We start from the raw sequence: 8907 nt of genomic DNA, 5'->3' as shown, positions 1-8907 counted from the left end.
AAACCTGGTAAGGATAACACAAAAAACTGCAGATTAGTGCTTGCTTCGGCAGCACATATACTAAAACTGGAATGATACAGAGAAGATTAGCATGGCCCCTGTGCAAGGATGACATGCAAATTCATGAAGCATTCCATATTTTTATGAAAATTCTCATTCTCTTAGTTTAACAAAAGTTTCCTCACTGAGAGTTAGGTTACAAATAAGATATTAAATAAAATCTAAGTAGAAAGATTAAAAAAAAAACCCTGCAGACTAATATCTCTGATGAATACAGATACAAAAATCCTAAACAAAGTACAAGGAAATCAAATACAACGATACATTAAAAAACTATACATCATGGTCATAGGTGGGGTTCATTCCAGGAGTGCAAGGATGATTCAACACATTCAAATTGATCAATGTGATACAGCACATAAACAAAACAAAGGATAAAAATTATATGATCATAACAATAGATATAGGAAAAATATTTGACATGATACAGCATCCATTTTATGATAAAAACACTTAATAAAATGGGTATAGAAAGAAAGTACCACAACATAATAAAGGCCATGTACAACAAAACCCCAACTAGTATCATACTTAATGGTGAAAAATATGAAACTTTTTCCTCTAGGATCAGGGGAACCAAGATAGGATTCCTGCTCTCAGCACTCTTATTCAATACAGTATTGGAAGTCCTAGATAGAGCAATCAGGCAAGAGTAGAAATAAAAAGCATCCATACTGGGAACAAAGAAGTCAAATTGTCACTTTTTACAGATGATATGATTCTTTATATAGAACACCCTAGAGACTCCTCCAAAAACCTATTAGATACACTTATTTTTTAATGAATATTTTATACCTTAAATGTACTCAAATTCTTGCTTTGTTATTTATTTGACTTTGAGCAAATCATCTTATATCACCATCACGATTACTTTGTATTTCCACTGTTCTGCAAACAGAAATAATAATTATTTAGTGGTTAATTATCCATCTTGGATCTTTGGACAACAATGTAATTGCTTAACATTTTCACTAAAGGACAGAAAGAGGGAGGAAGATTTAATAAAACTCAAGTTCATTACCGTAATGTTAATTGGGTATTTGAATGTCTAAAACTTTTCTTTTAAAAAGTAATGAAGTCATAAGGGAAAATTTAGCCTTTATTTTGTTACATCATTTAAATAAAAACAGGTTGAAGATTTTGCATGGTACAAAAATAAAACAGTGGGGTGATGGGAAAAGCATTGGGAAAGCAGTTAAGAGGATCTGGCTTTGCATCTTGCTTCTACCACTGACTTTCTGTTGGATCTTAATCTACTAAATTTCTTGAGATTAAATTAGGTAATGCAGGAGAAAGCACTTAGAAAACATGTCATGTATGTATTCTTACTATTAATTAGAGGTTTATGTATTGCCTAACTACAATGTATAGTTAAGCTAAGAATGGAAAGTTCCTTTCATAAGTATTCCTCCCTCAGAACAGATACTACACTCTGTCTGATTACTAACTCTTTATTTTAATAACATTTTTATAGATTAAAAAACAGTGTTCACAGAGTCTCATTTAATTTTAGATCCTAAAATACTGAGCACGGTGTGTTGATGTGGTAGGTACTTGGTAGATAACTGAACATATTTTAAATGAATGAATCAACCAGTGAATACAAATATGTTCAAGGTATTTCATTCTCAAAAAATAAAAATAGAGGAAAGAAAATTGGACAATAAAGTATTGTGAAATAGGTTCATGCTACATCATTTAAAATAAGCATTGATTCCCAGTAATGTAAACCAAGAAGAAAAAACTATCCCTCTCAAATTATTTTGCTTTATATAATTTAGTTATTTCTTATTGTAATTCACTTATCACTTTAAAAAGTATTTATCATTGCTGTTCCTTTTCTTATCAAAGAGATTTAGAAGAAAGAGTTTTAACCTGCTTTGCGAGGCTCCTTGGATGCACAGGTGGAGGATGATGGGTGATGGGACTTGATGGCAGCTGAAGCTGATTCCATGTGTTCTAGCTGCATTCAGGAGATCAGGAAAAGCATTGGAATGAATATATAAGACAATAAACGACAACCTGCAATTGAATGGACCTGTCCTGATCAGGTTTAAAATTTGAATGGAGCTTTTCTTAATGTAATGGAAGATGCAAGAGACACTTCTTTTCCTCCTCCCTCTCTCTCTCTGCCCCTCCTCTTCTTTCCTTTGTTCTTTCCTTCTTTTTTCTTTCATTCAGCTCTATGACTCCCTTTTACTTCCTTTCTAGGTTTATAAAATATTCTCCTTTTCTGATATTCCACAGCCACTGCTTTTTGCTTTCAGAAAAGTAATTTCTCTGCTTTAGAAGAAGAAACCATGGAGATTGGTCTTGTTCACCCACCATTTCCTTTAACCATCTTCTTTCCATTGATATTACTAAGATTTATAATTGTTTCACAGGATATTGCTTTTCATTCTATTTGTATTTTTCTTATACTTAGCTCATTGACTAAGTATAACCAGTATCATCATCCTGATAATATTGAGTCACCTCAGTAAAACATAATTGTAAGTAGCTATCCATGAAACAAAAATTGCTTATCTGTTTTTTTTTTTTTTCATGATAAGTTGACCTGGGAGGTGTACTTATGTACTTAAGTGTACACTCTGCCCACGATAGATGTTTTATTTCAATGGTAAAGATAACTGGAGTTTTGAAAAGTGATATACTTGATAGCTAAAAATTATTACCGATAAAACTATAAAGCTCCAACATTTTATGAGAAATCATATCAGAACCATACATACTGAATTTTTTAGCCCGTTTCCAAGATTCTATTTTCACAAAAAAATATAGTGTTTAAACTGTATTTCTCAATTTTTTTTTCTGTAATATATTATTTATTGTATTAGGGTTGTCCATGGAAACAGACTGATAGGATATATCTATATACCAACATCTTTATCTGTATCTGTATCTATCAATGTACATATAGAAAGAGGTTTATTATAAAGTATTGGCTCAAATCATTAGAGTCAAAAAAGTCCATGATTTGCCATCTGCAAGTTGGAAATAATTACATTTATGTAATTTGCATTTGAAATATCAGTGATACAATGTTACATTTATAAAATATTTAATTTACTTATAAAACTTTATACAGTGTCTATATAATATCCCACATTAATTGCATTTAAATTGAGAGTTCTCTAATATTAAATTTTTTTGTAGCTAAAAAATAAAATGCAATAATATCTAAGACTGGCATTAGAATATTATATGAACCTCAGATTTTATTATTTCAGTGATTTAACCTGGTTTCTCCATGCTTATCTGAGTTTATTATTTATTTCTTCTTTCATATACATATGAAACAGTTTCCTTGTCCATCAATGTATTATAATCTTGATGTAATGAAATTTTTAATTAGCCTTTCATATCAGGAATCATGGCTCAATTTTCTTGCATTGTACGATGATATATTTTTTTTTCAAATATAGATATTCTGGGGACTTAATTGTCTGAAATATGCCTATCTTTTAAACCCGTAACTAAAATCCAAATTGTTTCCCAACTATTGTACAGTTGTGCCATTGCACACAAATCAAAGACATAGGTTTCTCAGAACATACATAAACAGCTCATTAATGTAAAATGTATAACTCTACATGCAAATTCATATAGTATAAGGGCTAATACTTTGTACAAGTATCAAAATTAAAATATTTGAGTTAATATATGTGTGCATCATCAAATACTATGCACTACAAAATACTTTTCTCGGACACAATAAGATTTATCTGACTCATTTTTACTTTCTCATTCTGACTCTTTATTAATCAACTGGGAATTTAATTAATGTAAAAAAAGATTCACTGAGAGTTAAAAAAAAAAAAAAGAATACTAACTCTGACTGTATTTCTTTGTGGCTTTGTGCCAATCACTGAAGCTCTTTTACCATCCTTGGCTGTCCAACCTCTATATCTCCCTCGCCTGTAAGTCCTGCCTTATCCTTCTTAATGGCAATTGGTCTCTTTTTTTCTCTGCATTTTTTTTTTTTCCACAATCCAGTTTCTGACCGTAACACATACCACATTTTCCTCCTGGTATTTTAAATTAGGTCTGATTTCTTCACTAGATTATAAAATCTTAGTGGTCAGGGACCAGGCCTTTTCCTTTAGTATCCCTCATGACTTTCTAGATTAAATGCTAATGACAAATTAAGTGTGAAACTCTAAAGGGTCAGGAATGTTACTCTACTTGCAAACTAAGGAGTTAGCATGCCACAGAAACATGAGACCTCTGGATCAGAGGACAGAACTTTTACTCACAGAATATTTTGTGCTGGTCTCTTGTCCAAAATTCCTGTAGGTCATGCAATGACAGCCAGATTTGCACCACAAAAGAGGAACGAACCCTCAAATATATAACTCAGAGCTTGTATAGATGGCTGGCTGGCAGGTCTGACCATCTTTTTGGAAGGAGAAAAAAGACCTTTGTTCTAGAATATAAATAAAGTCTCTCTGGGAAGAAAAGGAAAGGTTATTACCCTGGAGAGTAAACAAATGGCTTTGGGGACATATGTCTCTTTATGTTTCCAGGGGTCTCTATCTTTAGGGTTGTTTTCCAATCATCTTTTAATCCAAATGCCAGTGCTCTGTGCTCAGAAAGCTCTATGTCAAGCAGAAACATATTCATGGAGCATTTTCTCTCAACACTTATAAGTAAGGTGATATGTAATGTATTATTCAAACGAGGATACTTTGAGAGTAAAAAGTATATTATTATTATTATTATTATTATTTTGCCATAACAATATCATGAAAGACAAAAGATGAGAAACTTTTAGATTAAAGAAAACAAGATGCATGTCACCTAAATTCAATGTGTGATCTGGATGGATCCTGAACCTGAAAAATAAATAAAAAATATATCAATGAAGGACATTATTGGGTCAATAGGAAAAGTTTTAATATGTACTATATTTTAGATGACACTATATACTAGATGATACTCTAGTATCACAATAGATGATACTAAGGTTAAATTTCTTGACTTTGATAATCTTACAGAAGCCATTTAAGAAAATGATCTTGTTCTTGGCATATACATGCTGAAGAATTCAAAATTGAATTGTCATGGTGTCTATAACTTACCTTCAAATGGTTTGGGAAAAAATATGTATTTGTGTGTGTATATATATAGACAATAAGAGAAAGAGAAAGAAAGAGGAATTCTTTGTACTAGTTATGCAACTTTTCTGAAGTTTTAAACTTTTTCAGAATTAAAGAAATATTGAAAAATGTTTACATTAGGAAAACAAGAATATGCTGGGGCTGTGCCAGGCAACCATGAAATACGATTACTGTTAATTAAGCATATTACTGTGTGCCAAGTACTATTCTAGTCTCTGGAGATAGAAAGCTAAGGAATTTTTTTGGTGTGGGGGGTGGATATCATCACATAGAGCAAAAAAATAAATAAATAACAAATGTAGAATTTGTTGCAGGGAAAATTTTGTGTAGAGATAATATTTTTGTGTGTGTCCCTGTGCAGTTGAGGGCATTCTAAACAAATTTTGCTGAAACTTGAGATCTGTGCTAAAAGATCAAGCTACCAAAAGAAATTTACAACTGTATAAGTAGTGAGAATTCCAGAGAGATTTACCTAACTTCAGAAGTTTGTGTTTACATTTCAAAGAAGGTTGAGTCCTGGGACCTTGGGGACCTCTCTGGGTTGTGAGGCTGGAGATGCTGGGTTTATCTGGCTGGTAAAAAGATTTATTTACATACTAAAGGTTATAGTAAGAACCCAAGATTCTTCCTTAGTTTTCATGGCATCACCCCAGAGATAAGATTTTCTCCAGCGCTATTTGCTGTGAGTGAATAGAAATCCATCTCTGATCCAGAAAATGTAGTACATACATTCAGGACAAAGTTAATGAAAACGAAAAATAAAAACCCAACAGAAATACATTAAGGGTTCTATTAAATAAGAGTTATGAGCGTTTTGTAAACAGAGAGGACAGGACTTAATGTATGTGCTATGCATTAAGACCTGTCTTCCAGGATTTGGTTGGATCAGGAAGACTTACTAGTTTGATAGAAATGAAGAAAAAGAATACCCATAATGGTTTCTGATAAATGTGCATTTGAATTAAAACATGTGTCATGTTTCACTCTTTAAATTTATAGAGTGAAACCTGTTCTTGTTCTAAAGGATTATTTGGAAAGACTGACATAGACTAACAATTAGCAGACATTCAGGGAGCAGCATGTACAGAGAGAGTGCATTCATGGGCTTCATTCAGAGCCAGTCAGACCTGAGTTTGGATCTCATCTGTGGGAGACTGGACTTGTTAATTAAAATCTGATGAACAGTTTTAATATATTAAAGATGGAATATTAATGTTTAAAGAGTTGTAACTGGTAAATGAAATAACCCATTTAAGTGCTTAAAAGAGTATATAGAAATAATTGGCACGAAATAAGTATTTGTTCCCTTTCCTTCCTTTTAGTTCTTCTTTTTACCATTTTGTAAAAGGCCATCACAATTATAAAACCGAATACTTGAAGGATATTATTTCTGTTGTGTACTCGTGTATGCAAGTATTTCATTCTCGAAATGGGACTTTATACACGTTGATCTTGTTATGTCAGGAATTGACTGCACATTTCGAACATATAAAAAGTAACCTTGCTTGACTAGGTGGGACTTGGAGACCTATTTTATCAGTTATCTAAAATCAGATTGCAAATAATCTTAGTGTATTAGCCACATTCTAAATTGTTTTTAGCTCAACACAATTAAATTAATGGAAGAGAAAATGCCATTTTTTTCATTCATTCATAAATTTCTATACTTTATTGAAATTATTTAAATATTGAAATTTCTATAGATGCATAATCTGAAAAATATAAGATAGATATATTTCTCCAACTATTTGCTTTGAAAAAAAATTTTTTTTCCTACCAGGATGATCCCAACCTTTTTAGCAGTAGACTATTGTTTGAAACTGAGTCTATCTCAGAGGAGCTATGAAACTCAGACTTCAGGTACTCCATATTTTCAAAGCTAAGAACTCCTGGCTTTTCAGAGTGAATTTAGTTGAATCATGTTTGGTTTGTAGTAATAGGAGCTGAGAGTTATTTATATTCTTCTGATAAAATGGACTGATCTTTGTTCCTTTTCCCATCTTTGTTTATGGTGTAATACCCATGCACAGAAATATTCCCATGGACAGAAAAGAGAGTCATGTACACATGTTAATGAGAAACAGAAGGAAGACCTCTAAGGGTGATGATATAACTGTTGCAAAAAATTTCTTTATGTAAGACCGGATAAAACAAAAATACATACTATTACAAGAATATAGTCATCATCTTTTCTCTATGCAGTTTTCTGTTAAAGGAAAACAGTCCAGTTTTCTAAAAATATATCGTATTAGCTGGATTAGCTAGTACCTTCTATTTCTTTGAGATCATGGGCCAACAAAATGGAGCTGTATATGTGATGTTTGAGTTACCTCGAATGCCAAAGCTCCTTGAAGAAATGTTCCTTTCATGCTCAAAAGCAGGAAAACAACAGGTTCGTTTAACATTATGAATAGTAGTCAATCATCATTGATCTAATTACCCAAGGTATTTTACCTTTGTTCTCTCTTTCCTCGCTGTCTCCTTGTCCGAGCCCTCTCCCTTAATGACAACATGAAAAAATTACATGACCGCGAGGTGGGGGGCAGCGGGGGAAAACTGGAACATTTCGATTTGTTTTTCCAGCAACTCATAATCTTTACTATGATAGACCTAAGAAATCTGTCTCTTTGTTATATCACTAAAAAATTCAGGCCGATATAATTATTCAATTACATACATCATTTGACAGAAAGATCCTTAAATATCTGGAGCCAAAAGAGACAGGGACATAATTCATCTGCTTGATTCCTCCTTTAAACTATGTATATCTGAATTCTCTTCCTTTAATCCTACATTAATCTTCCTTGATATTACTTTTAAAGGTTTCCTATTGAAAATTTTTTCTGTTTCAATATATCAGGGAATTTACATTTTTGTGGTAGTGACCAGCACAGGCCTAGTTAATTTTTTATCTTCATGATATTTATTTGTTCTCTCAATAAATATTTATTGGGGACCCAATATGTGGTTAGCACAGTCTCTTCTCTCGAGAAACTTATAGACTAGTGAAAGAGACAAAGAAAAAAAATGCATGCTATGCATTAAGTGCTATGAGATACTGGGAGGTAAGAGAGCTCATAGAATAGACTTCTGATTCAGTCTTGATGGGGTCAGAGAGATCTTTCTGGAGGAAAAGTCTGTAGTCTCAGTTGATATCTAAGGGATGAAGGAAGTTAATATGGGAAGAGGTGGATACAGTACTTCAAGCAAATGGAACAGAATGTGTTAGAGACCAGATGAAAAGATGAGAATGGGGGCATGACAATTTGGGGGAGAGGAGTCTGGGTGGTGGAGGGAGAGAGAGTTAAAAAAAATAGTTAATTAAGAACTAAGATGAGCTAGTTACAGTTTTCACAATGATTATCTTAATAAGTTATCTCATATTTATATTACTAATTTATTACTCATGTCTGAGCAAATGATAAATTTCAGCAGTCATTTCACATTGTTAGACATTTCTCATGATTTAAGGTTCAAAATTGTACATACCATAAATCATCCTTGCTATAATAGAATTCAATTTTTTTTAAAAGTGTTCCAATATAAATTAATATAGTTTGGCACAATATGCCAGAATATGCATAGAGTACATATGATAAATATGTTCTATTGTGTTACTTTTCTCCTTAGAAAAACTGTTTAGCTTTACTTTATGAGCTGAAACCATTAGGCTTTTGACGAGGTAGACAGGATTTTTCTTCACTTAGTCTTGCATGCATGCACACTT

General features: G+C 32.4%; 1 non-coding gene across 1 annotated transcript; it reads left to right on the top strand.

The window, feature by feature from the left end:
* Window positions 1–36: 36 nt before the first annotated feature.
* Window positions 37–143, top strand: LOC111740489. The gene has a single exon (XR_002780628.1). It is a non-coding gene; the product is annotated as a U6 spliceosomal RNA (small nuclear RNA).
* Window positions 144–8907: the final 8764 nt, after the last annotated feature.

The sequence above is a fragment of the Pteropus vampyrus genome, unplaced genomic scaffold (genome assembly GCF_000151845.1).
Source record: "Pteropus vampyrus isolate Shadow unplaced genomic scaffold, Pvam_2.0 Scaffold64, whole genome shotgun sequence".
Lineage (NCBI taxonomy): Eukaryota > Metazoa > Chordata > Mammalia > Chiroptera > Pteropodidae > Pteropus > Pteropus vampyrus.
This window is presented reverse-complemented; position numbering and strand designations above follow the sequence as displayed.